At 36.4% G+C, this 27,259-nt stretch overlaps 1 protein-coding gene across 1 annotated transcript in view; it reads left to right on the forward strand.

Annotated features, from left to right (window-relative positions):
* Positions 1-27,259, forward strand: part of NPAS3 (neuronal PAS domain protein 3) — a 644,696-nt gene that overhangs the window by 548,848 nt on the left and 68,589 nt on the right. The window lies entirely within an intron of this gene.

Genomic DNA, 27,259 nt, shown 5'->3' on the forward strand with positions numbered 1-27,259 from the left:
CGTTAGTGTCTTTGATTCTATATATTCATATTTTTACAATCATCAGTTGTAAAGCCCAAATGAATCTTTCTTCAATTCTGTGGTTTTCCCAGATACTTTACAATAGCTGTGCTTGGTCCAAAATCCTGGTTCCTATTGAATTTGACAAGCCAAATCATCCTCCCATTACAGCCAGTACAAATCTCTGACTTTTATAATGGAGTTGTTTCAGTATTGTGCATAACATTATACAATTACAATGGAGATGAGCTATTTCTTTAACGTTATGACCTCCACTTGCTTGCATATCCATGATAAGTCTTTCTGCTTTGGAGGATTTCCCTATATAGGAAGAATTTAATTTCGAGTAAGTCTGTTTCAGCACTTCCTATGTGAAATATAGTTGTAAGGTACTCATTAGATAACAAAATGCCACATTAAATAATGTAGATAATTCAGCAAAGTTATTTTTTATCTTTGTATTTTTAAGCAATGAGTGCTGTTAGTTTTGGTAAATAACCACGGCTTTGTTTTGGCAGTAGCTGCTGCAGACTCCTAAATCTAAGTTAGATTATCTAACAGTGTTTTGATTAAATTTATTCCTCTCCATCTAACTTAATTTTTTTATTTAATGCAGTTTTCAAGCTATGATGGAAAGTAAATTTACTGTAAACCTAGACTCCTTTTTTCTAGCAAGGAAATCCAGTATATGTTTGCTTTATAACTTCTATTTTATATATAACATATCCAATTTTTGAACAGTGAGATTTCTTTTCTCAGAAACAAACTCAGAAGTTATTCTTGCATCTAGAATCTGCAGGCAGTTTGGTACCTCCACATAAGAAAAATATATTTTTAAAAACTTTTGTAATTTTAGAGAGGCAATTTCCCCTGCAAATGTCTGCATGTAAATGTTCTTTGCTCATCTTAAATAGTTCTTATAATGTACAATAGTGTGCTGCAAATAAAACAGTCACGTTTTGACACCTTATGTTTACTAAACCTTCATGTTTGATTGGCTAATGGTGATCATACATCCCAACTAAGATTTTGTGTGCTTTATTGTGTGGCCTCTGAGCTGCATAATTTCAAATGTACATTGCATTTATTTTAAATTTTGTGGAACCAGGCATTGTTGAAAGAAGATTCCACCAGCTGGAAACAGTGGATAATGTTAGGTCTTACTGATCATGACATCCTTATGGGATAACTTGATGTCAGAATGAATGGTTTTGAGTTGTTTCTTCTTTACGTATATGTATGTGTGGGAAACAATGAAAGAAATCCTTTGCTGAGATGCAAGTAGGTCATATTAGGACCGGTTGGTCAGGAAAAGGCTATTGTGTGACAGTGTTGAAGGAGATAACAAGTCAATGAATGTAATAAAAGAATAGTGGTGGATGATTTTGACTACCCACAAATTTCTCAGTGGAACAAGGTTTAAATGAATGTTTCTTGATACCTGAGACCATTGCTTCTTGGCATGCACAAGGGAAGAGGCTATTTTCTACTTTACTCCTTAATACTATGAAGGAGTTGATTCAAAAATAACTATAGTTGAGCCACTAGTATAATTAAGTTCAATATCTTGGTAGATAGGAGTATGCACATTGCAAACTATCACTACTAATACTAACTGAGAGGGTATTTTGAATGAAGGGAAGAGTTGAATATAGCCCAAAGGCAAAATATTGGGAAACTAATCTTTAGTTTCATCCTGGGACTCATTTAAGTAATGATAACTGAATGGCATCATGCATAAATTTACCTAAAATATAGTAATGACTCTCTAAATGGTGAGGTTCCCAAGGTTATTGTGAGACCAAACACACGTCCTTCAGGAAAATCACGAATCCATCACAGTAAAGACAATAGGAACGTATGAAGTATGGGAAGTTAAATGCAAGGTGGCAATTTGGAGAACTAAGGGCAGCCTTGAAGAGTATAAAGAACTTGAGATATACACAAAGAACTAATAAGAAAGTCTATTTATTTGTGGCTACAAGAGAACTAGTCAGTTCATTGGATGATCAAGGAGAACAGAGGCATTTCATTTTATGTTCTTTCCATCAGTTTAAACCACAAATGACACTAAGGATTTACAATTGCTAACTGAGATCCAAACAACTGCAATCAAAACCTGAGATTTCAAAAGAGCAGATATCCAAACTAACTGATAAATTCAGGAGCATCAGATCAGCAGGACTAGATGGTTTATGACAAAAAATTCTGAAGGAAAAATGAAATGGCCAAGCTGCTAAAAAGTATACAATATCCCAGTAAAATGGCAGTCAGAAAGCTGCAGGGTAACAATGATTACCTAAGAGAGAGAAAAACTGACTATCTATAAAAATGATTTGGAAAACAGTACTAAAATTATCATTAAAAATGACATGGTTTTATAGGTTTTACTTCTGTTAACACCCCCGCGCACACACATAATATAACAAGTATGAAATGGCTTTAGACTTGACTCACAAAACCGACCAGAGGTACAAGAATATATTTCTTTGTGAGGAAAGACGTAAAAGACTGGAGTCATTTTCCTCACAGTTCCCTAGGTGCCTTTCCACAAGGAGACAGAGGCAGTCAGCGAAACTCCTCTGGAACACCAGCAAAACTGGGAAAGGAAACACACCTGTAAAGCATTGTGGCCATGTGGAACTCACTGCCCCGAGCTATTACTGCAGTCAAGTACAGAGTAGAATTCTTAAATATGTAGGCATCTATATTTGGTGTCAACATTCACTTCTAATTTCAGTTAAACTGTTTTTATAGAGGAGTCTATTGTGCTTCAAGTCAAGTTAGCTACCAATCGGTGATTTAAGGAAGAAAGGCCTTCTGCACGCACATTATTATCTAATGGCGCACAACAGGTTTTCTGGCACTTTTCCCAGAGGTTTCTGTTGTTATCCGTAATCAGAGAGCGACTGTTGAACAAGACAGTCCCCTCGTGTCCTTTAGTTACAAGGACTCTTCTACTACCCTTTATTTTTCATTTAATATAACATTTGTTGAGATCAACACAAGGTATGTCTCATTTTGATAATGGCTGAGTTTTTATAACGCCATATAATACTGTACCGTATAGTTCACAAGCCTCTGGAAGCTGTAGTTTCATGTGTTAGGTTTATGTCTTTACTGAAGAACCCCCTCCTTGCCTTCTTCAGGCAAAAGGTAATAGACCTTTTGGAAGAATATGGTTAGTAGATGAACAACATCATACTCAGAAAATGTTATACACTGAAAATGATTGGAAGCTGGGACAGAACCGAGAGAAGGTAACATACCTATTTCTCCTGTCCTTGATCTTCCCCTTGTCCCTCTGATGGCTGCAGTCCAACTAGTCTGGGATACTAAGCTGCATAGACCTTTGAACCACTGTGTCTGTACTGTGTCTCTGGTCAGAATTGGTTACCTATATCAGAAGAGATACCTTATACACAACACCTATATCTTGTCCTGCAGTACATGTTCAAAGATGTCAAGCTATGGATCAGTGTATTTAATACAATGATGGTGAGGCAGTATTCCTGTGTATATGCATTATCAGTGCTAAATAAGCAAAGACAAAAAAATTACTATATTTACGTCCAAGCTCCAAGACTATAATTTAGATTTGGGGTTTTCCCTGTGGCTTTGCAGTTTACAAAGTCAGCAATACAGGGCTATTAAATTACAGCTGTATTCTGAGTCAGAGAGAGGACTCTAAATGTAAAAAACAGGAATATCAAGTGTTGGCTAAGGAGTACAGGTTGGGGAAGGGGGCAGCAGGGAGAAAGATTGAACCTGGAAATGGCCCAGCTTTTAGGGCCTGTTTTAAGGATTCCACTCATACATTCCAGATACTGGAGAGTAGGGAGGAGGGGGGAATTTAGAATAGCTTAAAGTCTTTAAGCCAGAAAGACTATCTGACTCATTCGCTGTAGCAACATAAAATACCTTATTCGGGTAAAGGAAGACTTTACTTACTGTAAATCTCGGGAAGTTTATGCCACCCCAGATACAAACTTCACACTAACTTGTTCACTCTGGGGAAGGGTCATCGTTTTGTTTTTGGTTTTGGTTTTGTTTTTCTGAGCAATAATAGTCTTTGTAAGATGGCTGCAGTGTCAGCATTTATCTTGAAACTCTTGGATATTAGTTTTGACTGCAGTCACCTTTCTGACAAGTGTTATTGCGACTGTGTTTTATATCCCTGTTCAGGATGATTTCTAATGATAATGCTCTGTCTACCTCACTGCTTCACACTAAATTATAGATGCCACTATGACAGGACAAACTATATCCAAGTGCTAAACTCTGCTCCCTTTGTGTGATGTCAGTGCCTTCACTACTTTGTGCCTGGAATTAAAAACAGGATGGGAAGATATGCAAAACATTTCTGCTTAAAAATAATGTTCTGTCAGTTATTAAACAAGTGATATTTCATTTAATCAGCTCAAGGGGATTATTTCAAATGAAAAGGCAGAGAGTATGATTTTATTAACACATTCCTGCCCTAGAGTCCTACTGTAATAATTCTCTACTTGACTAAATTAAAAAGTTATAATTCAGTCCATCCACAACACAGACTTACGGATGGTTAAACTTCATTATTTTTTCTATTTTGAGTTGTGCATAAAGTTAAGGGAAGGCTTCATCTCTCCAGGAAATATGTCCTGAAGTAAACACTGCATTATGAATATAAACAAACCAGCCTTTTAGTGGAGGATGTTATGTTATCCAGTTTCCACTTGTTAATCTGACACCTTCAGCATTAAAACCATGCTATTTGTGCTATCTATGTCTGTATGTGTTTGTTAAAACAAAGGTTTCTATCATGTAGTGAAATTTTTTCAGCCTAGAAATGAGCTAAAATAGAGTAAACCTACTGTTCTTATCAGCACTAGTGTAATTGCTCTTGTTTTGACTATAGTACAAATAATGCTCTGTAATTCATTTTGACCAATGATTTTTAATTAATTAGGGATTGGAAACACTACCAAAATTTAGCAGCATCCATTTAAACACCCCCACACACACATAGACATGTACAGCTGCACTCACATGTGCAAATTCACATTCAAGCGCAGACACATCTATCTGCATAAACAGATAAATAACAATGGTGTCACTAGTGACTCTGTAATTAAGACTGCACTAAGATTTGCACTTGAAGTATACTTAAAATCATCTGTTAGGTGGGATAAATAAATAGTGTACAAGTATATGAGTATATACACACCACTTTTTTCCCCATTCTTATTCTATAGTTCAAACAAGATAGGGTTGATGACTGTCCTTAAAATTTCAGATCACACTGGATATTAAATGAAGAACGAGCAATTTAAAAAAAATTTTTCAGGCTATAAATGTACACAATTCTGAAAGGAGATCCCCGAAAGTATAATTCTTTGTAGGTCCTTTTTTGGAATGAGGGCATAAATGCATACTTTTTCATCTTGCATGTTTCAAATTTGAGACAGCTGACTAAATTCTGGTCTTGTTTTATCAGTATAAATCTTAAATAACTGCACTGAAATCTTTAGTGATATTCTGCATTTGCTCCCATGAAAACTGAGAGTAGAATTTAATCCCATTGCTATGAAAATAAACTGGATATTACTCCTGGGAAGGTTAAAAACATTCTATCTGATATCACTTCAGATTGAAAACTGTATAATAAATAAGAAAAACAAGTGATAGATCAGACAACTGAAAGCAAAGAGTGGATAGCTAAATATTGTAAATAGATGGATACACCACTTTTTTTTTTTTAATAAATTCCATCTCAGAGGATTAGTTCATTTATCTTTTGAGAGAGACTTTCTCATTACAAGAGGTATTTCACTAAAAAATTAATTGTTTATTAAGAATTAATTAAAAAGGTTAGCATGGGACTATCTGATCAGGGAATATCAGTCTCAGTACTTTGAACTTGCAGGTGCTGCAGTGGTTGTAGTTAAGACATTATATTGCAGCTCTACTTCATTGCAAAGGGTTGTGTCAAGAAAATCTTTAATATAAAAATAAAAAGCAGTTCATGCATAAAGCATGACGCCCTGAAGCATATTAGATCTGTTTATCTCTCTGTTTAAAATGAGCGGTACCTGGTATAGTTTACATAACAAGGCAGGGATCAGTTTGATAAAGCATTTATATCACCTGGGGAACATGCTGGCTCATTTCCTCAACACCTTTCCGCATGACTTGTTCACCAGCAAGTGTAATGGCAAACAAAGTTTTAATAGGTCAAGAGCAGAGTACCTGCTTCTGTTAAAGAAAAAGACGTTTCAGTTTACCTTTTGACAAATAGCTTATATTTTAAGCCTGGGTCTTCAAAGCTGATCATTGCGTGATAATTATTGATTGCATCTTTTATAGACAATACTTAATTGTGTTTGATCATCTGCAGCCTTAAAGATAGATTTTAAAAAGGCAAGATAAAACTTAGTGCTTGTTTGGTGTACATAAAATTTGTAAGTAATCGGGGGGTAGGGGGTGGGAGATCAGGGACAAAAAAAGGAGCAGGATGGACTGTTGGCCCGTAGATCCAGCGGCAAAGCTCTGTTGACCTCACTAGAAATAGTACTTTACCTCAGAACATGAACATTTTTGGCAAATGCTACAGTATAAATCTGTGAGTTAACATTTGAAAACACTTTTTTAAACAAATGAATTTCAATTTAGTTTGCAATTAAAATCCGTTGTTAGACTAACAGATTTTTTTTGTCACTCTTCCATTTTGTTTAATGTAATCCAGGATATGAGTCACATTTGCTTGTTGTTTCTATATGTGAAGCAAATACTGTAGCTGCTGTTTCTGTCATAGCACATCTGCTCTGCTGAAAACTGCAAAATGATAGATAAACACATGGACAGGAAAAGAAATAGATGAATAACATTTTGTAATTCTTTTTTCGGTAAACGGTAATCATCACCAAATGTCTTTGCAGTTCAAAGGCTATTTTTGTTAAGCAGACATACATGGAGCTTCCATGCAAGCTATTGTAGCTTTTTGGTATTTTTATTTTAAATGTTGAAAAATATGTGTTCCTCTGACAGGCATTTTCAAAACTGCTTAGTAAAAACAATACTGTGTTCATCAGCTATCCCATAACAAAGGAAAAATTCTTCAGTGAAGAGAAGAATTGTTATACTTTGCCTTTTTGGGAAGGTCCAGCAGCGGAATGCATCTTCCTTAGAGCCTAATTAATAAAAATTTGTAATGCTTTTCTGCACAAATACGATTCTTAGTATCTGTTCACTATATAAAATATTTTTTAAAAGCTGATATTACTTACAGGATATGTATCTAACATTCCAGTGGACATAAATCAGTAATTGAGCTATAGATAAATAGATTAGATGTGGCAGTAGGGAGAGAAAAGATGCTGAGAAAATCCACAAAAATAGTTTTGCAAGGCTTGTCTTATGTTTGCATCAGAAACTAAGCAAAATAATCTGAAGAGGGCAGAAATCAAGACAACTGACAAATTCTTCTCCCTTATTTTTATCACACAGTATAATACAGCAAATAACACTAAAAATAATAATGTGTTCTCTAAGGACAGGATGGTAATATAATACCTTTTTTTCAGAAGTATCCAACCCCAACAGCCTTTATGGTATCTTCTTCATATGTTTGGTGTTCTTCTGACCACACAGGCCTGTGCACTGTTCATTCTTTCCTCCACACAAACTGTGCTTCCCTTCCAGACAAAAGAGAGCCTAAGAAAGCTGCTTAAATGGCAACTTTGTTGTCTGCTTAAGATCAGTGTCCAAGCCCCTCTGCCCTGCTGAGCAGTTGTTACATATGAATTCTTGGGAACCCATGCAATGCACCAGCTTAGAGGTAGGGGTTCGTGTGTGGGCAGCTCTTGCCACTCCTAAGTGCTGTAACAGACCTGAGGAATCTGCATCTAGGTAGTGGATAGTAAAGTGCTTTTCCTATTGACTTTTTTGCTCTTTATGTGTATGTGACTGCTGACTTCTAGTGGCTGGCCTGCAGATGACATCAGTCCTGGTGCTACTGCACCTGACAGAGATTCTCCAATGGCTGGAGTGTGGGCAGTATGTGCCCTTGGAGCAGAAGGACCTGAGCATCTATCTCCTCTACTATTTGGGAAGTCCATACTGATGCAGGGGTTTTTGCTCCTGGGGCAGAGAAACTACACAAATAGCCTAATCTTTGGCTGAAAATGGCAGAGCAGAATTATGTGCTATGCATTCAGCAATTATGGCACACAAAGCACATAAAAAAAATTGTCAAATGACATCCTTTCTCTTACTTTCTCTTTTCACTTGCCCCTTCTGTCTCAGGAGAGTACCATATATTCCTCAAACACATGACCCTGTTGCCATGCTGCATGTCATTAGTACTTCTGCCCTGGTTTTGGCTTTTGCTGCTTCATGGTGATATCCCTGTATGACCTAAATTTTGTTGTACTCAATCCAAAGGTCTTTGGCATTATGGAAGCTTTGTGAAAAATCCTATTATCATTGATACAGGTCAACATAAACATAAAGAGTTGTGTAATGAAATATGTATTTAAAGGAACTTTTTAAGACAGGTTGCCTTATTAAGATTACATTATTATGATTTTGTTTCTATGCATTAGGTAAGAGGGCTACATTGGCAAGAAAAAAAAAAAAAACAAGTAATGTGTGCCTCAGGTCATAACTCCTAAGTCCTTTTTATTGTCCTAAATAAGTGACCTAATTTTCAGAAATGGTGAGCACCAATTTGTCTCTCACATGATGTGCGTGACAGCTTCCAAATGCATATTTTAAAGCTGAATTGCAGAATCAGGCCCCGATATTGTAAAGTGAGGTGAATTAAGGGAGCTGTGTATTCCTCTGAATTGCTCAGCTGTGAACTGTCAGAATCAAATAAAACTGGGCAAGACAGAACAGGATTTCTGTATGGAAAAGAAGGAAAGAAAACTGGGCCAGTGAAATTTAGATCAGCAGAATACAGTTTACTGTATTAGAATTTAGTCACAAATCAGCTCCAGAACTTCTGCTCTTGCCCACCCGAAAAAGCCACATGCTGTTCATAACAATAAGCGGTTAGGGCTTCACTTACACACTTCCCCTGAAAGATGGAAAGCAATTGTCTTCTAATTAAACAATTGTTCACAGAAATCAGATCCCAAGAACTGAAGGAAAAGAAATGGAAAACTCATGATTGTTCCTTTTTGTATTTAAGTACTATGAACTGAAATACAGTTTATCACAAAGCTAGATTTTTCTTCAGTTCAGCCTGCTGTTTGTAGTAAAAGAAAATTACACATTAATATAAAGCTATGAATCCAGTTTTAAATTCTTCTTCTGATGTTGAAAGGCCCTTCATACTCTTCAGATGAGCCTTGTTAAATATCTAGCTCCCTCTTCAGCCTCTTCCTTTACTTACAAACCTGATTATGGTACCTACAGTTGTGCCACTGTACCTATAACTTCACAGCTCAGGAAATTCTTATGTGCTAATTCTTATTTTTTAACTCTCATGACCACAAAACTGATTCTTCTGCTATAAAAGCAAATCAGAGCACAAAGCAAATCAAAACTTGGAGCATGTCTCATTTATCTGTGTAGTTTTCCAGTTTACTTATTCAATTTCCATTTGTTCGGCAGCTCTGTTCCCTAGCAATCCTGCTTGCTTTTACCTTTTCTCTCTTTTCCTTCAATGACTACACCATATGAGCTGAATTTACTGGTGATTTTCCTGAAGGGAAGACAGAGTATACACCAAAAATTTGTCTTTCTTTGCATGAGACTGTGCTGAGGATATCCCTCTGTCTGTTACTAGAGCCTCTCCCTTTTAATCTGGATTGAGAGTGGATCAAAAGCCTACATCTATTGTCTTTCTGAGGTACCGTGGTTTTCCACTCTGGGTTCCAAAAACAGACTGTAGACAAGCAGCTGTTCTTTATCCTCAGAATATTTTAGTAGTGTTTAATTGCTTGCTGCCGTAAATAGTTATCATGTTGACTAACCATTGGGTTTCGTTTTCATTTTTGACAATCCAAAATTACATTCAGGCAACCACATGTACTAGTATGTTAAATTCCATCTCTGAAATGCTTACAGTCTTCAGAAAGGAGTAAATGTATTTTGTAGTTGCTCTGAGACAGTACGTAAGAAGGAAAATACCTCCCAGACTGTGGGATTTGATATGTAGCTTGGCCCAAGAGACTCAAAATCAGAGGCAAGAGCAGGCTCCAGTTCTATCTAAAGCTCTTTATGATGAGGCAGACCTGGAGTGACTAGAAAACCTCTTTTCATCAAAGTCACATCACCTGGGTGAAGTCAGGCTTCCTCCATTCTCACATTGGGCTGCAGCTTCTCTTCGGCTCCTTGCATTTGAAGTAAGTGACAAGGAGAGGAAGGCAAGTAGTATTACCCCAGGAATGGCAATGGTGCCAGTGCCGCAGCAGGAGATGGGGAGCAGTGATGTGGCTAAAATCTTCCTTGATATATGCATTCTTAAGGCCTTTGACATTGTGGTGAGCAAACACGAACAAAGGGGAACCTTGAATTCAGGCTGAGTTCTACTGTTAGCCATTTATTTATGTTTGACATTTATGCCATAAACCCTCCCTAACCTGTGAAATTTATTTTGGGAGATCCTCATGAGCAATGTATCCTAAGAGGTGTTTTGCTTTATCTATTTGAAATATTTTTTAGGCATCAACATGTTTATCATGGAAGGTACTGTATAAATTAATCAGCAATATTAATAATATCATTTTTTATGAATACGCGTCTCCATGCTGTATAAGTATCAGCTGATCCATTCCCATGAGTCACTTCCAGTAAGGAAACTTGATTGTTCATGATTTTATATCAAAAGTTAATCACTGTCTTGTGGCTCTGTTACTATTTGATAAAATAGACCTTCTTGGAGAGCATTCAGTAAGTGCAGATGGATGTGACACTTCAGGCACTCAAAGTATGGTTAACAAAGGAAAAATAAATAAACATTGCGTACATGTTCAGCATTACCTTTAGGAGGTCTTCGGAGATTTTGGTCTGTGTTTGCACTAATCTTATGTTAGTGACTTTCATATTACATTAGCAAATTTAATCTTTGTTAATGTGATAGAAAGTTGCTAATACAATGAGACTCATTATATTAACAACTTTTGCATCATGTTAGCAAAAGCAAAATTTGCTAACAGAATGCAAAAATTACCAATATGATGAGGTAATCATTATCATCATTCTAACGGCTGATTATATTAAGCAGCTACTAACAATTTTTATAGGAAATCACTGTTTGCACTATACCAGGATTTTCTAGAAGGAGGATTTTTGGTGCATAAATAGGCAAATGCCGTTATTTTTGAATACAGATCTTTAGAGACATGGTTTTTCATTTGTATTGTTAGATAAATATCACTTAGTCAAACTCATTCTAAAATTAAATTTGTTGACACAGAAGTCATTTTTTTCCATAGAACAGTGAACCATATAATGAGCTATGTCCTGACTAAGCCAGTAAGATAGTATAAAGAGAATGTGATTCACCATTGGTCTTATATCACCTTTTGACTTTTAAAAGTGATTTCAAATTGCAAGTCACATTTTGCAGTATATAAGAATTTAGGTCTAATTTTATTAAAACACATTCATTTCATCATTACTATTTGTAATTTTTTGTAGCAAGACACACATTTATTGTAGAATATATTTGCATGTATGATTTGTAGTCTTCTCTGATTATCTTATAACTGCCCATTAAAATTGTACCAGGGTAAAATTAAAATGATTATAATAATATTTTTAATATACAGAATATAATCTGACAGCAAAATTCTTTGACTGCAATATATAACATGCTAAATCTGTATTATAATTATTATTCTCTATAAAGCCTTCATTCCTACACAAGCAATGTAACAACCATCTTTTAACTGAAAAGAAGATTGGGGAAATAGACTTCCAAAAAGGGTTTTCATGAACAATCCCATAATGGTATTGGGAAAGCTTTAGAGAGGTTTACAAGGAGCTGCTTTCTACCATGTATGTGGTAGAATGAGAAAAATATAAAGAGCTTTTTGAATATGTAATGAGCATGCAGCAAAGGCAGACACCTTAGGCCAACCAGGCAATGGAACTTCTCAGTTACAAAGAAATGATAGGTAAAGTGGATAAACAAGTGGCTTATGCTTGATGCAGTATTGTAGGTTAAGCCAGTAGAAAGGTGTGTAAAGAGGGTGACATAATTACAAGAGCCTAGGGAGGTAACCTTTGTAGCAGCATTCTGAATAGGTGTGAGGAAGATGTATCTGATTTTGTCTAGGACTAAGTAAAGGACATTCCAGTGCCTGAGAATGTGTGGACTGTGGACAAGAGAGATGGTTGTATGAATGGACAGGAAAGTTTGTATGTTAGAAATATTAAACAGAAGAAGATCTAAAAAGAGGTACTCCTTGGCTATGGAGCTGTAAAACAGACAAGAGGAAGGTGTCCTTGTCCATTTCTGAACTGATCAAGAAAAGAAGTGAGACTAGGGTGAAAGATGAAGAGCTGTATTTTAGCCAGATGGAGCTTGCCATATGACTACGCACACATGAAATATGGGTGAGAGAGGGAGTCTGGGACTTCAGAAACTGCTGAAGTTGAAAGCTCTTCAATGGTGATATTTTAGTGCACTTTGATCACCTTTTCCTAGAGCTGCATGAGGACCAGAAATAAAAACATGTTTATTTGAAATCTATGGGAAGCTTGTATTAATTTCAGTGGGAGTAGGAATTAGTGCCAAATGTTCATGCTAGTGTTACTAGATCTGCCAGCTCCTCTTTATACATTGATCATGAGGTATTGCTGATGTGTTCTAGACCTGCAGAAGAAGACAGGTCCTCCTTCAAATCACTTTATTGCTATTTCTTGGAGAGATCCTAGGGAGATGAGCAATTGTTCCTCTCATTTGTTCTCAGGTTTGGCATGAAACTACATCTGTAGATGAAATCTATATTTATTTTTCTATCTTTTCCAACTCCAGTGGTGTAATAATGTAGTAAACCTTGTCTTGATATCTGGTTGAGATGCTAGCATGGATAAGAGGGTGAAATTTGAGATAAAGTTGGTAGGTTGGAAAAAGCTTCTGGAAGTTACAGAGCAGATTGTAGCTGCACCTGTGAAGATATTTGTCCACCTTTTATAGATCACATTCAAAGGCTGAGAGTAGTGTTAGACTCCAGATGATTGCAGAGGAATTGTCTGTCAGTGTCAGGGCAGGTTTTTAATTTGCTTCTGTCTAGGAGGTTATAACCTACTCTTTCCTATGTAGACACAGTGATAAATGGTTTTTCACTTCAACATGGGATGACTGCAATATGTTGCATTTAAGGATAAATGTTAAGTCCATTCAAGGACCTGTAGTGACTTCAGGTGAAAGCACTTTAATTTTTCTAATACTCAGAGTAGAGACCTGCTAGCAGGAAGTTCACCACAGATCTCCTCGGCTTCAGAATTTACTTCTACCTTGGTACAAAACAGCTTTAAGTTATGAAATTTCCTCTTTTTTTTTTTTTTTTTTTGCATATTTATGGATTTTTTTGGGGGGGGGGGGGATGTCTGTCTTCCATATAGACTATATGATTTTTGGTGTTTATGATGGAAAGTGTTGCTGTTTTAAACTTCTAGAGAAAGTGCATCAGAATGTTTTAATTGGAAGCCAACAATCAAAGTACAGAGAAGGTTAGAGTAATGTATTCCTTGTGGAGAGATTCCAATTTCTTCTGTGTCCTGCTACTGATTACTAGAAACCATAGGGGAATTTTAAGGGGAATTTGGTTGTGGGTGAGTAAACAAGAGGAATCTTCTGCCGCAGATGTTTATATGGAAGGAGAATCTCTTAGGAACCCAGGAATTTATATAGTATATGAATGAACACTGTCTAACCTGCAGCTTGTCTTTTAGAGGAGCTAGTACCAAATGTTTCCAAATGACACGTAAAATCTATGAAAGTGTAACTGTACCACATATGCTGAAGCATGACACTTGATATCTCATGTACATTTTATTATACCTAGTGTAGCATGGTTATTCCTGTTATTCTCATAGATATTGAATCCTTCTTTTGAAGTTCTTTTCCCTATAATATCTTCTGGTTGTGAATCACATAGATTGCATGCTGTGGGGGAAAAAATTACTTCTTTTTGTCATTTTCCCTTTATTAGCTCTAACTGTGTTTCCCCTTCAATTTATTGGAAATCTCCTTGTTCTTATATTATCTTCTATGTATCATTCATTATTTTATATACCTTTGTCACATCACTTTGTATTTATCTGCTCTCAAAGCAAAATATTTATAATCTTGTTAATCTCTCTTCATGTGGCTTTCCACTAGACTTTTTCTGTTTTCCAGAAATGTCCATTGTCGTCTTTAATACAGGATGACCAGAACTGAATACAGGAGTCAGTGTAAAGCGTGTACAATTAATTTACATGATAGTATCATAATATTTTCTTTATTAATTTTATAGCCATTTTTAATGTATTCTAACATCTCATTTGACATTTTAGTCATAAGCATCTCCACACAAAGCAGATACTTTCACTGAGAATATTTTCACATTGTTTTATTGACTGGTTTTAAAACTCCTCAATATAAAGGAGTAGTTTCTTCCAAAGTGTGCTACATCTTGCACTTGGTTACATGAAATTCCTTTATTGTTGAACTGTCTGCTCTGATTGGTATTTAGGTCCTTCTCATGTTCCTCTTGATCTTCTTGTAATGTAAATAGCTACATCTGTAAATCTTTCTACATTGACACTCAGTCTTTGAGTAAAACACATAGCAGATGTCCAAAGGGGGAGTCTGCAGACTCTTTCCACTGATTTGCTTAGTTTAGGCATGTGTTTAGCATGGACAGATAAAATCTTGAGACTGCCCCATAGAAAGAGAGGCTAATAACCCAGACAGGCCAAAGCCAAAACCAGACTCCTTTACCTCATTCTTTTCCCATTTTTACCAGTATCATATGCATCTGAGGTAGATCACAGATAACTTCTACGGAGAGGAAAGTTGTCTTTCACTTGTTCATATGGATATGATATCATGTAAATTGTAATACAGGCGGAAATGTTCTGAGTATTAGACTACTGAAGAAAAATATAGAAAAATATCAGACTACTGAAGAAAATAAAACACTGGAAAAGAGACAAAAAATAGAAGAGAAGAAGAAATCTAACTTGCTGGATATCAGTTAGGGAAAGCAAAGCATTCGTGTTATTATGGATCTGGGTACTAATTCTGTTTTTAGGCTCAAAGCAAAAAATTTAAACAGAGAAGTATTTTATATACTTTTTTAAATCTAAAAGAATATGTAAATATAGATATATATTTATATGTAAACATAGGTCAGCTTTGTTTAAAATTTATCAGAAGTACTGTGTGCTTCTTTCTAATTCCCTTTCTTTAGCATAAGTTTGTAATTTTAATTGTCTTGGCACCTTAATAAAGTAAGTATCCTAGTTAAAGTATGTACTATTTATTATCTATTGGAAGGAATGCATATGAATATCCTTTTCAAATTTCAAACTGAAATCATCTGCAGGGGTACTCTTCAAGAACAGAAGGGTTAGCTGGCACACAGGTGGGAGAAGAGTTGCTCATTAGGGAAGGTTTGTTATATAGTAACGTATAATTAAGGTAATGGTCACAGCTTGTGTGACAGCAAACACTCTAGCAGTCGTTTGATTGCTGTGTGGGTCAGGAGATAGCTCTTTCTACAAGATGTATCCACATTAGTGTGTTAGTGAACAGGTTAGAAAGCAAATTACAGCTGCCTTTCTTAGGCATATTACTGTTGAGGCTCATTGTTTTGTTTTGGTTTTTTTGTTTTTTTTTACTGTACATCTGCAGTAATATGGCTTCTGAAGACTTCATGTGACAGGTTAGGCATTTTATCCTTTGAGTAAACAGCAATCATGGTGTGAAGAAAGTGGGGCATTGGAGATTTTTTCCCATTCTTTGAGAATTCCATTCTTCCTTTTTAGTTCGCTCCAAGGGCTCTTTGGGGATACATATATTAAGCCCTTTAAATAGTTCATAATAAATCTTTGTCTCAGGCTGATTCTGACAGTTTTTTAAAGAGTCTTTTAACAGAGAATCCTCAATCATTTGTTAATCCATGGGGTGATCTTCAGACTTGGAGGAAAAAAAACAGTGCAAGCTCCAGGCTTGTGAAAATGCAATGTAGCAAAATTATAACTCTGAAAAACTCAACAAATACTATGCTACAGAAGTTTCACAAATCATATGATGTTCTGATCATGTCTAAATAGTTGTTCTCCAAGTTACTCAGTTTGCAAATGCTAGAGATAGAAAAATGAGCTAACAAAAAAAGAAGAGCAATTATTGATCATCTTTTGAATATTATCTTGGTTTTGGCTTTGTGCTCTTAAAGCTTGATTTCAGGGGGAATTATGGGAAAAAGAAGTTATTGTTCTCTTTGTTAAAATAAAGAAAAGCAGGAGAAGAAGTAGAATTCCTTTTATTAAGTGTTTACCTTTCAAGCCTTGTGATAAATCTGCCAAAATACCTGCACTGTGGGCTGATTTTTAAAATGCTCTGTTTCCTGCATAATATGACAGATTCTGATTGTGTCTGTCAAAAATCTTTTTAATTCCGCAGTGCAAAATAAATAAATAAAGTAATAATAACAAAAATAGAATGTCTAGTTCATTTGACACCTGTTTTCACCAAATAATTTGGGTGAGTTGTTTCCTAAGAAAAATGCATGGCAGCGGTCCACTGGAACTAGTGTTGGGTATTTGTTTTCTGCAGTCTTAAGTCTGTCATTTTTGGAGACACTTGTTCTTAACTCTCTTTGAATTTCAATAGCATGTGTTTGTTCTTATTTTAGGCTTTTTGGTAAATTCTGCATAAGCAAACAAACCTGTTAATGCTAACTTACATATACAAACAGGAATCACTCAGTGCATCTTAGGAATATAGTTGCCCTGTTTTAAATTAATATGCTGCCCTATGGGGAAAATGCTGTAATAGGGACAGAGGAGGGACAGTAATAAAGGGCAAAACCACAGAGAAACCTGGATAGTTGGACTTCTTGCCCCTTCTGCAGCCAGGAACATGAGCGTTGGAGAGGAAGACTGCAGCTGGAGGTGGCTACCGTCATAGCAATACATCCCAATATTGTCAGCTACCTGCTGTTCCAGCGATCCTGACACCTTCCTTAGTGGTAGCAGGATTAGCAGCCTGCCTGGTTTTGCCTCGCCTGGGCCCTGTCATGGAGTTTCTGCATGATAGATGAGAGGGAACATTTGCACAGCACATCCTGTGGTGATAGAAATGTTAATAGCATTCTGAAACAATCTGGGATGCGCAATGCTGAGGACATAAGTATTTTCATGTTTAAGTAATGTTTCTATTCACAGGATATTTTACTTGTTTTGGGCAAGGGATGGGAGAGTCTATATTGTTTAATTTTTTCCATTATTCTTTTTATTTAAAAATAACAGTGTTAGTCATACTGGTTTTTGACAGGGATAATTAGATTCTGTCTGAGTATGTGAAATGATCTGTTTTCTGACGTTTTAGAAGTATTACTTGACTGTCTTCTGAACTATGAAGCCGTGCAGCTGGGGAAAGTAGTTCCTAAGGTACATCAGAACAGGACTTCTTCTCATGCTGCAAAGTGTGCAGCATTTTCCTCTTTGCCCCAAAGAGTCTGCATATTGTCCTGACACTTTTCATAGTGTCAAGGAGTTAGAACCATACCTTTTACCACTGTCCAGTAATGAAGATATCTGTAAGCCCTAAACCCTAAAAGGAAAAATGTTCTTCTCACGATTTTTTTTCTTCTTTCCCTTGACAACATGTGGCTTTTTACTCTGCAGCATTTTTTGATTATTGAATTGTTCTAAAAGAGCTCAAAAGTTGTTTTATAAAGAAGAGGAGGATTACTTGTCTTCTGTACTTCAAAATATTTTTAAAATGCCAGTTCACACTGGACACAGAAATACACAACTGGATAGGGTACAAACTTGGGAAAGGGAACAGTTTGATAGAGCCCTTATTACTAAAATCCAAGGAACAGAATGGAAACATGCTTGCAGTTTTAAAGAGGAAGTCACTGATAGCAGAGATGAACCCAGCTACTTACCATGACTGAAAAAAATAAAAGGTGAAATGATGCAACAAACTTGCCACCCTTTTTTACTGTTTTCAGTGTATGAACAGAAGGTGGTAGATCAGATAGCCCTCTGTGTTTATTGTTCCCAAACCAATAAGTGTTAGCCATTATAATGATCACTCTGTGTTTGTACATGTGTGCTTGCTTGGTTTAAACATCTACCCAGTAGCTACGTACTTTCCTAGAAAGGTTAGACAGCAAGGTTACACAATTTGTGCAAAGTGATTTTTGGCAGGATTCTATACACATTGATATGGCAATCCAGTAGATACTAGCAGCCAGTTACTGCCCCTTGGTTAGGCTGCACGGAAGATTCATGTATATAAAATAGTGTATTAAAGTAAACTTACAAAAGCAAAGAGCAATCATTGCAAATGTAATTTTTTCTTCCTCTTTGGGATTCTAATTTTAAAAGCATTAAAGAAGACAGCTGCTCATGCTGTGATATGCGCTAAACAGCCTGAAGGATGGAAAAAAATATATTTGTAGCTCATAATAACTATTGACCTTTCTGATATACAATGTTCTCTGTGTTAGCTATTCTGTTCTATCAACAGTGAAGATTGAACATGACTTTTTAATAGAAAACATGGGGTTTCAAGCTGCCTTCACAAAGGTGTTTATGTATTGTTATTTTGTATTGTAGTACAAAGACTAAGTCCTGATGCCCTTTGTCTGACATCATGTCTGTCGTAAAAAAAGCCCCACTGTTACGGACTGTTTTATATGAGGATTTGGCTCGTAACCATTTTATAGTTATGATAAAAGCATTGCTTCACTAGATCCAGAACACAGGTATTGAAAATAGAATCCCCAAAATATCCCAGCAGCACAAAAGGTATTTTCTGAAGAAATAGATTCCTCAGGTGGCTCCATTTACAGGGGCATTCCACTAAGATTTAAAACATTCCTTTTTTGTATTCATAGTGTTTGTTCTGTGGCATACGCAGGCTGCTGCATAATAGCTGTTGCTGGATGTCGTGTGCTCTCAAAGACTATCTTTATGATACCCCATTTTTTCTCTTGAACTTTTCTACTGCTGAGTTGCTGAGTACAGAAACACCTACTAGTAGCAGCTTGACTTTGACACTTGTGTATGTTTCCCTGGAGTGGAATCATCCAAACATCAACTGTGAGCAGCATGAGGCAACTCAACTGCTCTTCTCTCCCTCAGGGAAAAGCTTCACCAAAAAGCACCTCCCACTTGGCATATGAAAATCTGGAAAGCAACCTCTTTATTGTGCTTTTTAAGCCCGAGCAGGCTGGCAATGTTAGGCAACATCAGAAGGGGCTTTTTTATGCCATGTGCTGGGAAGGAACTTTAGTGGGCCATTATTGGCAGCTCTGAACCACAGTTATTTTCACAGCTATGCTCTGGAGTGTCAGTTAATGATTCACAAGTTATTAGGCAAAAGCAGAAAACTAGCAAGAGGGAAAAAAAACCCTCAGTTGATCCTTTTAGGACATGAAGGAGGGGGAATGGCATCAGCATTTAATGGCAGTCTTGTGCTGAAATAGAGTGTTCAGCACTGTTTATAAGAACCTCCTCAGTCAGGAGAACGATCATTTAAGTTGTGCGAACCAGCCACATCCCAAAGAAGGTTTAGGATCTAGGCCTGTATTCCTTATAGGCCCATAAAATTCTCAGGGAATTCAGGGAAGTTTTTGCCCTCAAGACTAATACCCTAGTGTACCTTTTTTCCTCAGGTGTTTCCTCATTTCCCGGTTTCTTTTCTCCATATTCATTCTGTAACATGGATTAGATATGCTATTACTTATGATCCTGCAGTCTCCTAACATCAATACCTTTCCTAGCCATTGGCTGCATTCTGTTTAAAACTTTATTAGAATTGCTGCGATGTACGTAAATGGTAAGGAAACAATACTACTGTTAGTTTTCTTTATGACCATCACTGAACCTTGCAAATTTATAAGTGTTGCTGACCTCACATGAAACCAAGCCGACAGGTCAAGTCAGATTATTCCTTTGCTTAGAATAAATTAACTTTAAATGTAAAAATGTAGAAGGAAGTTTGAGCTTCATGCCCAGTATGGTTTATGTACCACTCGCTCACTAGAGCATAACAGCTCTTCTAGAGTTGTTCTGGTCTATTGGATGAATGTGGGTACATTTGCAAGTGTTTAGATAATGGATTGAAGCCCAGTAGACTGTAACTTTTCCAAAGGGTTTTTCGGAGTTAAAATTTCCTACTGTGATTAGTTCCTTTAGTAGCAAATCTGTATTATGTTATTTTCAAACAGGCAGAAAACCTATATGCATTTCATAGATCACTGACCTACCAAAATTTGTTGTAAAATCTATCTTTCAAAGTTATAGGAGTAACGAAAATCTTATTCATAGCTTCATCCTGGCAACGCTTTATTTATAGCTCTATCCTGGGACCTAACTAGTTCTATATTTTACCAGACATGTAAAGAATTTTGTGGAATAAGGTTTACATGGGAAGTAAGTTGCCTATGTTGGGAATTAATAGCCTAATAAGACATATTTCTAGACTAAAAGAATATTAATAATAAAGGAAGTTTTGAGAGACATTGAATAGAGTAATACTTCTTAGTCAAATAAAGAGTAGTTCAGATCATTTTGGTTCTGCAAGGGTAGTAGAACATTCAAAAATTTCACTATATGATAATAGGGAAAGTCTATCAATGGATTTTACATTGGTTTGTCCTACATAACTACAGTCAGTACATAGACCTAGGCTGGATTAAAAAACAAGTAGGGTAAGCTCATTATTTGTAGTGGCATAGGATAGCATTTCAAAACCTGGCTTACTTCTCTGCAAGTGCAGTCTTTTGTGTGCCCAAAATATAGTATGCAAGCAGCAGTGTTTGCACTCACAAAACCTGCAAACTGAGCATGAACAATCAGAGACAGATGTAGTTTGCACATTAAAATTGCATTGTTTGTATATGCATGTTAGTATGTGAAACTAAAATTAGTTTTGCCAGTAAATGCATGCACAGTTTTGCTTAACCACAGGTAGAACAGGATTAAGATCCTTTAAAGAATTCTGTCTTACTTTTGCCTGTGGTTAGTGTTAAGTGTGGTGTATTTAGGGGAATAACCCAAGCACATTTAAAAGGTTGGTATGACCACTTACACTAGCCTGAATGTTGGCATGTGCAATCCAAGCCCTAAGCAACAGACCAGGCAAGATGTTAAAAGTGATAAAATAGTAATCAGAAACTTGATCCAACTCCTTTCATAGTATTCCTACTCACTCAGATGGGAGTTGGCCAGACTCTTATTACCCAAAGATAGGTTGCCCAAAGATAGAGAACTTGTGCTACTTGAGTCACACCTGTCATCCGTCTGCTGCTCCAAAAAGGCATGGATCTTCTGGAGGTCCTGTGTCATAACTGTGCACGTCTCGGGCGCCATGGGCAACTCCAGAGGGTGCTGTAGGCCTGTGTGTGGGCAACTGAATTGAGCCTTTGGTCACTTAGAATTCATCCCTCAAATAAAGGAACTGTTCTCAGTGCATTTCGAATATTTTGTACCATTAAATTTTATATAGTTAAGCATCAGGGATTTCACTATGTCCTTCGAAGGAAGTTTTCAACATATCAAAAAATCAGGATTAACTACACAAATTAACAATATTAACAAAACAGTACTACACTGTATTGTGGCCAAACAGCTAAAGTCAGCCAATTCCTGTGTAGTATTGAAACTTTTATAAAATATATAAATTAATGTGGAAGGCAGACTCAAAGATTATACTTGTTCTCCTGCTTTTCTGGCTGATGTGAAAAAATTCACTGCTACTTCACTGACTTGGCTTTTGCCAGAATGCACGTACTTTTGTCACATTAAAGGGAGATGCTGTGTATAGCTGAGTGTCAGTCACTTGTTCTCCCAGTTTCAAACATTTATACTTAATAGTGTGCTGTATCACAACTGGGCGTAATGGAGAGTTCTGCTGGATATGTAGCCTAATAATTACAGATTTAGTTTAAGAAATCGTTTCATTAAAAAAAATATGTGTAAAGATTCATTGTCAACTTAGTTTAAAAAACTTAAGAATTTTACATGATGACAAACTAATTGAAGCAATCTGGGATGCCAGTGCACCCCATCAGTTGCTGGTTTGGAAAATTTGAAGGGATTAGAAAAACCCTAAAACAAACACTAAAAGACCCAGTCTTTGAAGGAAGTCCAGTAGGGTTTAAAGTTTTCATGCCTTTGAGTTTCTAATAGGCGCATAGGTCATGGAAAGTGAATTGTCTTCATCTTGGAGGTAGAATGACAGATTGTTATCTTGCCTGAAAACATTACCTAGCAATAAATTGTTTAGAGGAAGTTGTTGTTCTTTCCATTTATTCTGAAGGAGCTGCCCTGAGCCTTTCTCTTTTCAATCAGGTCTTGGCTAGAACCCAGCATTATTCTCCCTGTAAAAAGGAAAGAAAGGAAAGAAGGGAGCTAAGTCACCAAAATCCCAGGTCCCAATTCCTGACTTCCTCAGCTTTATTTCAGTAAATAGCAAAACTGAAATTGTAAGAGTCGTAGCAGGTTTGATACAAGTACCATGAAGATCAAAATCTGTTTATTCAGGAATTTGAGTTTCTGTTTATAACCATAGTAGGTTATAGCAAATATAGTATTCCTATAGCTTATTCATTTTAGTATTGCATAATAGTATTGCCTTGGGAGAATGAATTAGACTCTTCTTTGCCTCCCACAACTTCAACAAAGTTGTTCCTTTAGTCTTTGATTTTGCGAGATGCTGAGCATTCCAGTGAGAATATCTGAGCAGCTATAGAAATTACTAGGTTTGTACCCATCAGTCAATCTTCAGGGCAACTGCGCCTAAGCACACCTGAGTTCTTTGTCTGAATAGTCCAGTCTTCAGCGCCTTGCTATATCAAGTTTTAGCTTCCAGTGCTTGCCCATGTTCAGCCTGCAATCAGACTTAACCAGCATCACTTAAAACCATGCATTTGCACAGGTGCTAAGTATAATTTCATAGTAACTTACACTTACTGGAAATAAATTGTCTTGACTTGAAGCTTTTGAACTGTATTTGCTGGGCCAGTAGTTAGAAAAATCTATCTTTTAGCTTGTAAAATGTTAACTGCTCAAGGTTAAATTTTCCTAGAAAGTCTTTTAATGTCTGGTTACAGGCAATAAACTGCACAAAAAGAAATAGAAGCATTTACGAAGAAACATCTATTCCAACTGAAGATGATAGATTTATATTACCTAATTATTCATCTGAACATAATGGTTCTCAGTTGCCTATGCAAAGAGTTATCAGACTTTAAGAAAATGTGGGAAGACGTTTGCAAGCTTAGAAGAGGACATGAGAGAACTCCCTTTTTTTCCCCTGTTGAGTATGTTCTGTCTTATTTTGTTTCTCTTTTAGGAGTTGTATGGATGGTGTTGGAAAACATCTCTTAGAAGCTGTGTAGGCACCTGTTTTCAAGAAAGAGAAATTAATGCCAGATGAAAATGTCCTGAAATTATGCCAAATCCAGAATTTTCTGTATGTTGAAGCATAAGCTTTTTTCCCACCATGCCCCCTCAAATTCCTTAATGTTTTCTGCTTGCTAGTTATTGGTTTTTCTCTGTAACTTTTGGCCCTCCTATGAATGAGAAGCCTATTTTTTGTCTGTTTTGCATGGGCAAATGCTATTTTTCTCCTCTTCTCTCAATTATTTCTAATGCATGTGAGGAAAAAAAGCCAGAAGTTGGTGAAGATTTATTTAGACTGCTTTGGCAGCATTTCCTTATTTAAGATATAAATCAAATTTGGAGCTGCTTCTCTCCTGGGGGACAAATTGTTTATCTGAATATGAATGTGCTTGTGAATCAAAGACAGGGAAAGTACTTGTGCTATTGCGGTGAAATAGCAATTATTTGCATTGTTTTACATTGCTTTGCTCTATAGCATGAACTTAGGCAGGCTGCACACAGCTGCTGGACATTTTGAGGTCATTGCAGGAGCAGAGCCGTGGAGCTCAGTCCTCCAAATACTTACATGCATGTTTACCTATCGGTGCACATCCCAGTAAAGTCAACAGGACTCTTCTGGTCTGTAAAGTTAAGCCGTGCGCGATGTTACACCACTTGCAAGGTCTAGGCCCAAGGTTATCCCCAAGACATCAGGATCAAAGCTGCAAGGCTGGTTCACAAAGAAATGCTGAGATGCTTAGGAAGAGATAACTATGTAATTTTGTGGATTTGGCCATTAGTTCATATTAGCTCCCCATTTGGCTCTGTGGTTCTTCGTTGATGTTTTAATGTTTATGACACTTGTGTGCTGCAAGGGGGGGGTTGCAGCTTCATACCCTTTGAAACAGAGAATACATTCTCTGTGCCCAGAAATCTCATACTGCAGTAGCAGCTCTGGGCATGCAAAGAAAAGAGGTTTATTCCTTTAGTAGTACCTGTTGAAGATATTTAAGGACACACAAAAGCAAGTGCTTTCTCAGCAGAGTAAACAATTACCTGTTTTGCAAAGACAATCCAGGCTTACTTTCTATACTTCTAAGCCTGACAGCATATAGTGCTTTCATTCACACTCAGTGTGCAGTGACTTTTATCATACTCTTAGCATTCTAAATGCATAGTTTCAGAAGTTTATAACTCAATATTAGGTTTAGACTCAGCAAATTCAGTCCAGGAGCACTATTTTTCAGTGTAAAAGATATCTTTAGTTACTACAGTATCAAGAAAAGTGGACCTTGCCTGTTTCAGACATTTTCAGGTACTAAAAGTACAAATAATAATTAAAAAAAAAAAAAGAAAAGAAAAAATGAATTGCTACTGAGTTTCATTCTGATGTTCCTCAGATTACTAGCCTCCTTTGACATAACTGAAAATATGAAAAGGCTGACTGATGGGCATTTTAAAATCAACTCCTGAGAACTCATAATGGACCATATTCCACATATTTCTGTGCAAAGCTCACTGACATCGATGTGTTCTGTACACATCCTATTTTTAAAATACTGCATGCATAATCAGAGTTAGCATTGTTACAGTTTCTACTGTGGGTTGGTGCGACTCTGAATGCAGATTTGTATTACCAGCCATAATGGTTCTCTCCTGAGAGAAATTCAGAATGTTGTTCATAAGCTGTTCTGGACTTCTGGGTAACTAATCCCATCTCACATATATACTCTCAGGTACTTTGTGTTAAAGAAAATCAAACACTTCTGAATGCATATTTATATGACAGACTGTTTCAGTCTGCTGGATATATTATATGCTTTGTAACATTCACTTACAGAGATATATAGGTTTTGTACACGTGATATTAGCAGCAAAATTCAAGCTCACGATGGAAGGCAAATGTCAATGTCAAGTACCTCGCACTAGATCATCTGTTCTTTTCTTTCACAAAAATGTGTATGAAAGATAAAATTTAATTTCAGTTTCTTGGGAATGGTATATATGTATCATTTTTTTGCCTGATCTTTTTTCAAGCAAGAGGTATTGTGTGTTTAATTAACATTACTTCTGTGTGTTTAGGTAATTACCATTAGAACACATGAGGACATACTGTACTTATTGCCTGTGCTAGAGCAGAATGTGCTGGACTACAGCAACTACACTTGTTAGGCTGATTTTAGCATTTCTTTACACAGCAGGAAGCACCCATGCTGTGGTTTCTTAATGTACTGTTTAAGTACTGCACTGCAGAGTACTGTATAATAACAGTAGTAATTAATAATGATCCTCATCGTACCAGTACTTCTACTGACCCTGGTTGCTGTTTCAGGGTTCCGCTATCTTGGACCCTGAAACACATTTCTTTCCTTTGAGAGTTTCATTTCTCAGATGATATTGCTGAACAGAGCTGAATTTTTTGAGGACAGGTTTGTTGCATGGATTCTGATGGCTTCACATTTGTTCAGGTCTCCAAGGACCAGCACCAATAAATGTGAAAAAGACAATAGCAGATTGGCATACTTTTCCATTTCCACCAGGATGAAAAAAAATATTCTAAATTAAGTCTAACCTTAAATGTATAATCTGTCCTTGGGAGCCAAAAAAAAAAAAAGGATATAGCATCTTCAAGCTCTTGGCATCCCTTACGAGAAAAAATTGGTTCTAAGGGTCTCTGATCTTGTGTTTTAGTAAAATAGAACTGCACGGCTGACTGACAGTTCTGATCTAAAGCATTTACATTTAAGTTTTGATCTCTCTGCTTTTGATTAAAACTAATGAGCTCATTTAATTCAAAATGGGAATCTCTGATAAGAGAAATAAGGTTGATGTGATTGGATTAGAGGGGCAAATTAAACTCTTAGAGCAGAAGTTTGTGCTTATATAGTGTGTTAAAAAGCTGTTGGCATATTATGGCGTGTTAGATGATGAGAAAAATTTCATAGTAATTCATATTTAATCAGAAGAAATGAAAGTACTAAATATAACATGGCTCTGCTTTTCCCTCGAGTGATAAAGAGCTGTACATTTAAAATGACATCGAATTCATGCTCTCTAAAACAAAAAAACCTTAAGAGAGACACTAAAAAAGGGGGCACAGCTGTCAGTTATTTCATCACAATAAAGTTGAAATGTCACAAATACCAGGAAATGTGACCACATTAAAACAAGGACGATTCGAGATAATCCTTAGCTCACAAACAAGTTTGGGTGTTTCCCTTGGCTGCATAACAAATGCTTTTTAAGTAGTTGGAATAGTTTCTAACACTAGTTTGGTAGATTCTCTAAGATAATAGCAAAATAATTTCAAAAGAACTTTTTATTCACTGTTAATTACTCACTGAAACTAAAAGATGTTTAACCTCTAACAATGCCTTCTTTTTGTAAGCCTCTCGCAGAATTTTGCCATGACCAGTATTTTGGGGAAAGGAGGGGAAATATCCATATCAGGGCTAAAATAGCAGTAAGAAAGATTATATAGGCAATATCTCAGTGCTGACTAGTGTTATTCCCACTATATTTTCATGTATACTAAGAGTATTTATTACCTATTTTAAAGTAGTTACAGTTGAGGGAATGAGAAACAACGGTGAGATTTATAGTTTCAAGGAGAAAACCACTTCAATTCAACTATGAATACACTCCATTAGTGACTGATTAGTCACTAAGAATTAATGTTAATAATGTTAATAATAGTGCCAATAATAAT

Source organism: Apteryx mantelli, chromosome 4, assembly GCF_036417845.1.
Source record: "Apteryx mantelli isolate bAptMan1 chromosome 4, bAptMan1.hap1, whole genome shotgun sequence".
Taxonomy (NCBI): Eukaryota; Metazoa; Chordata; class Aves; order Apterygiformes; family Apterygidae; genus Apteryx; species Apteryx mantelli.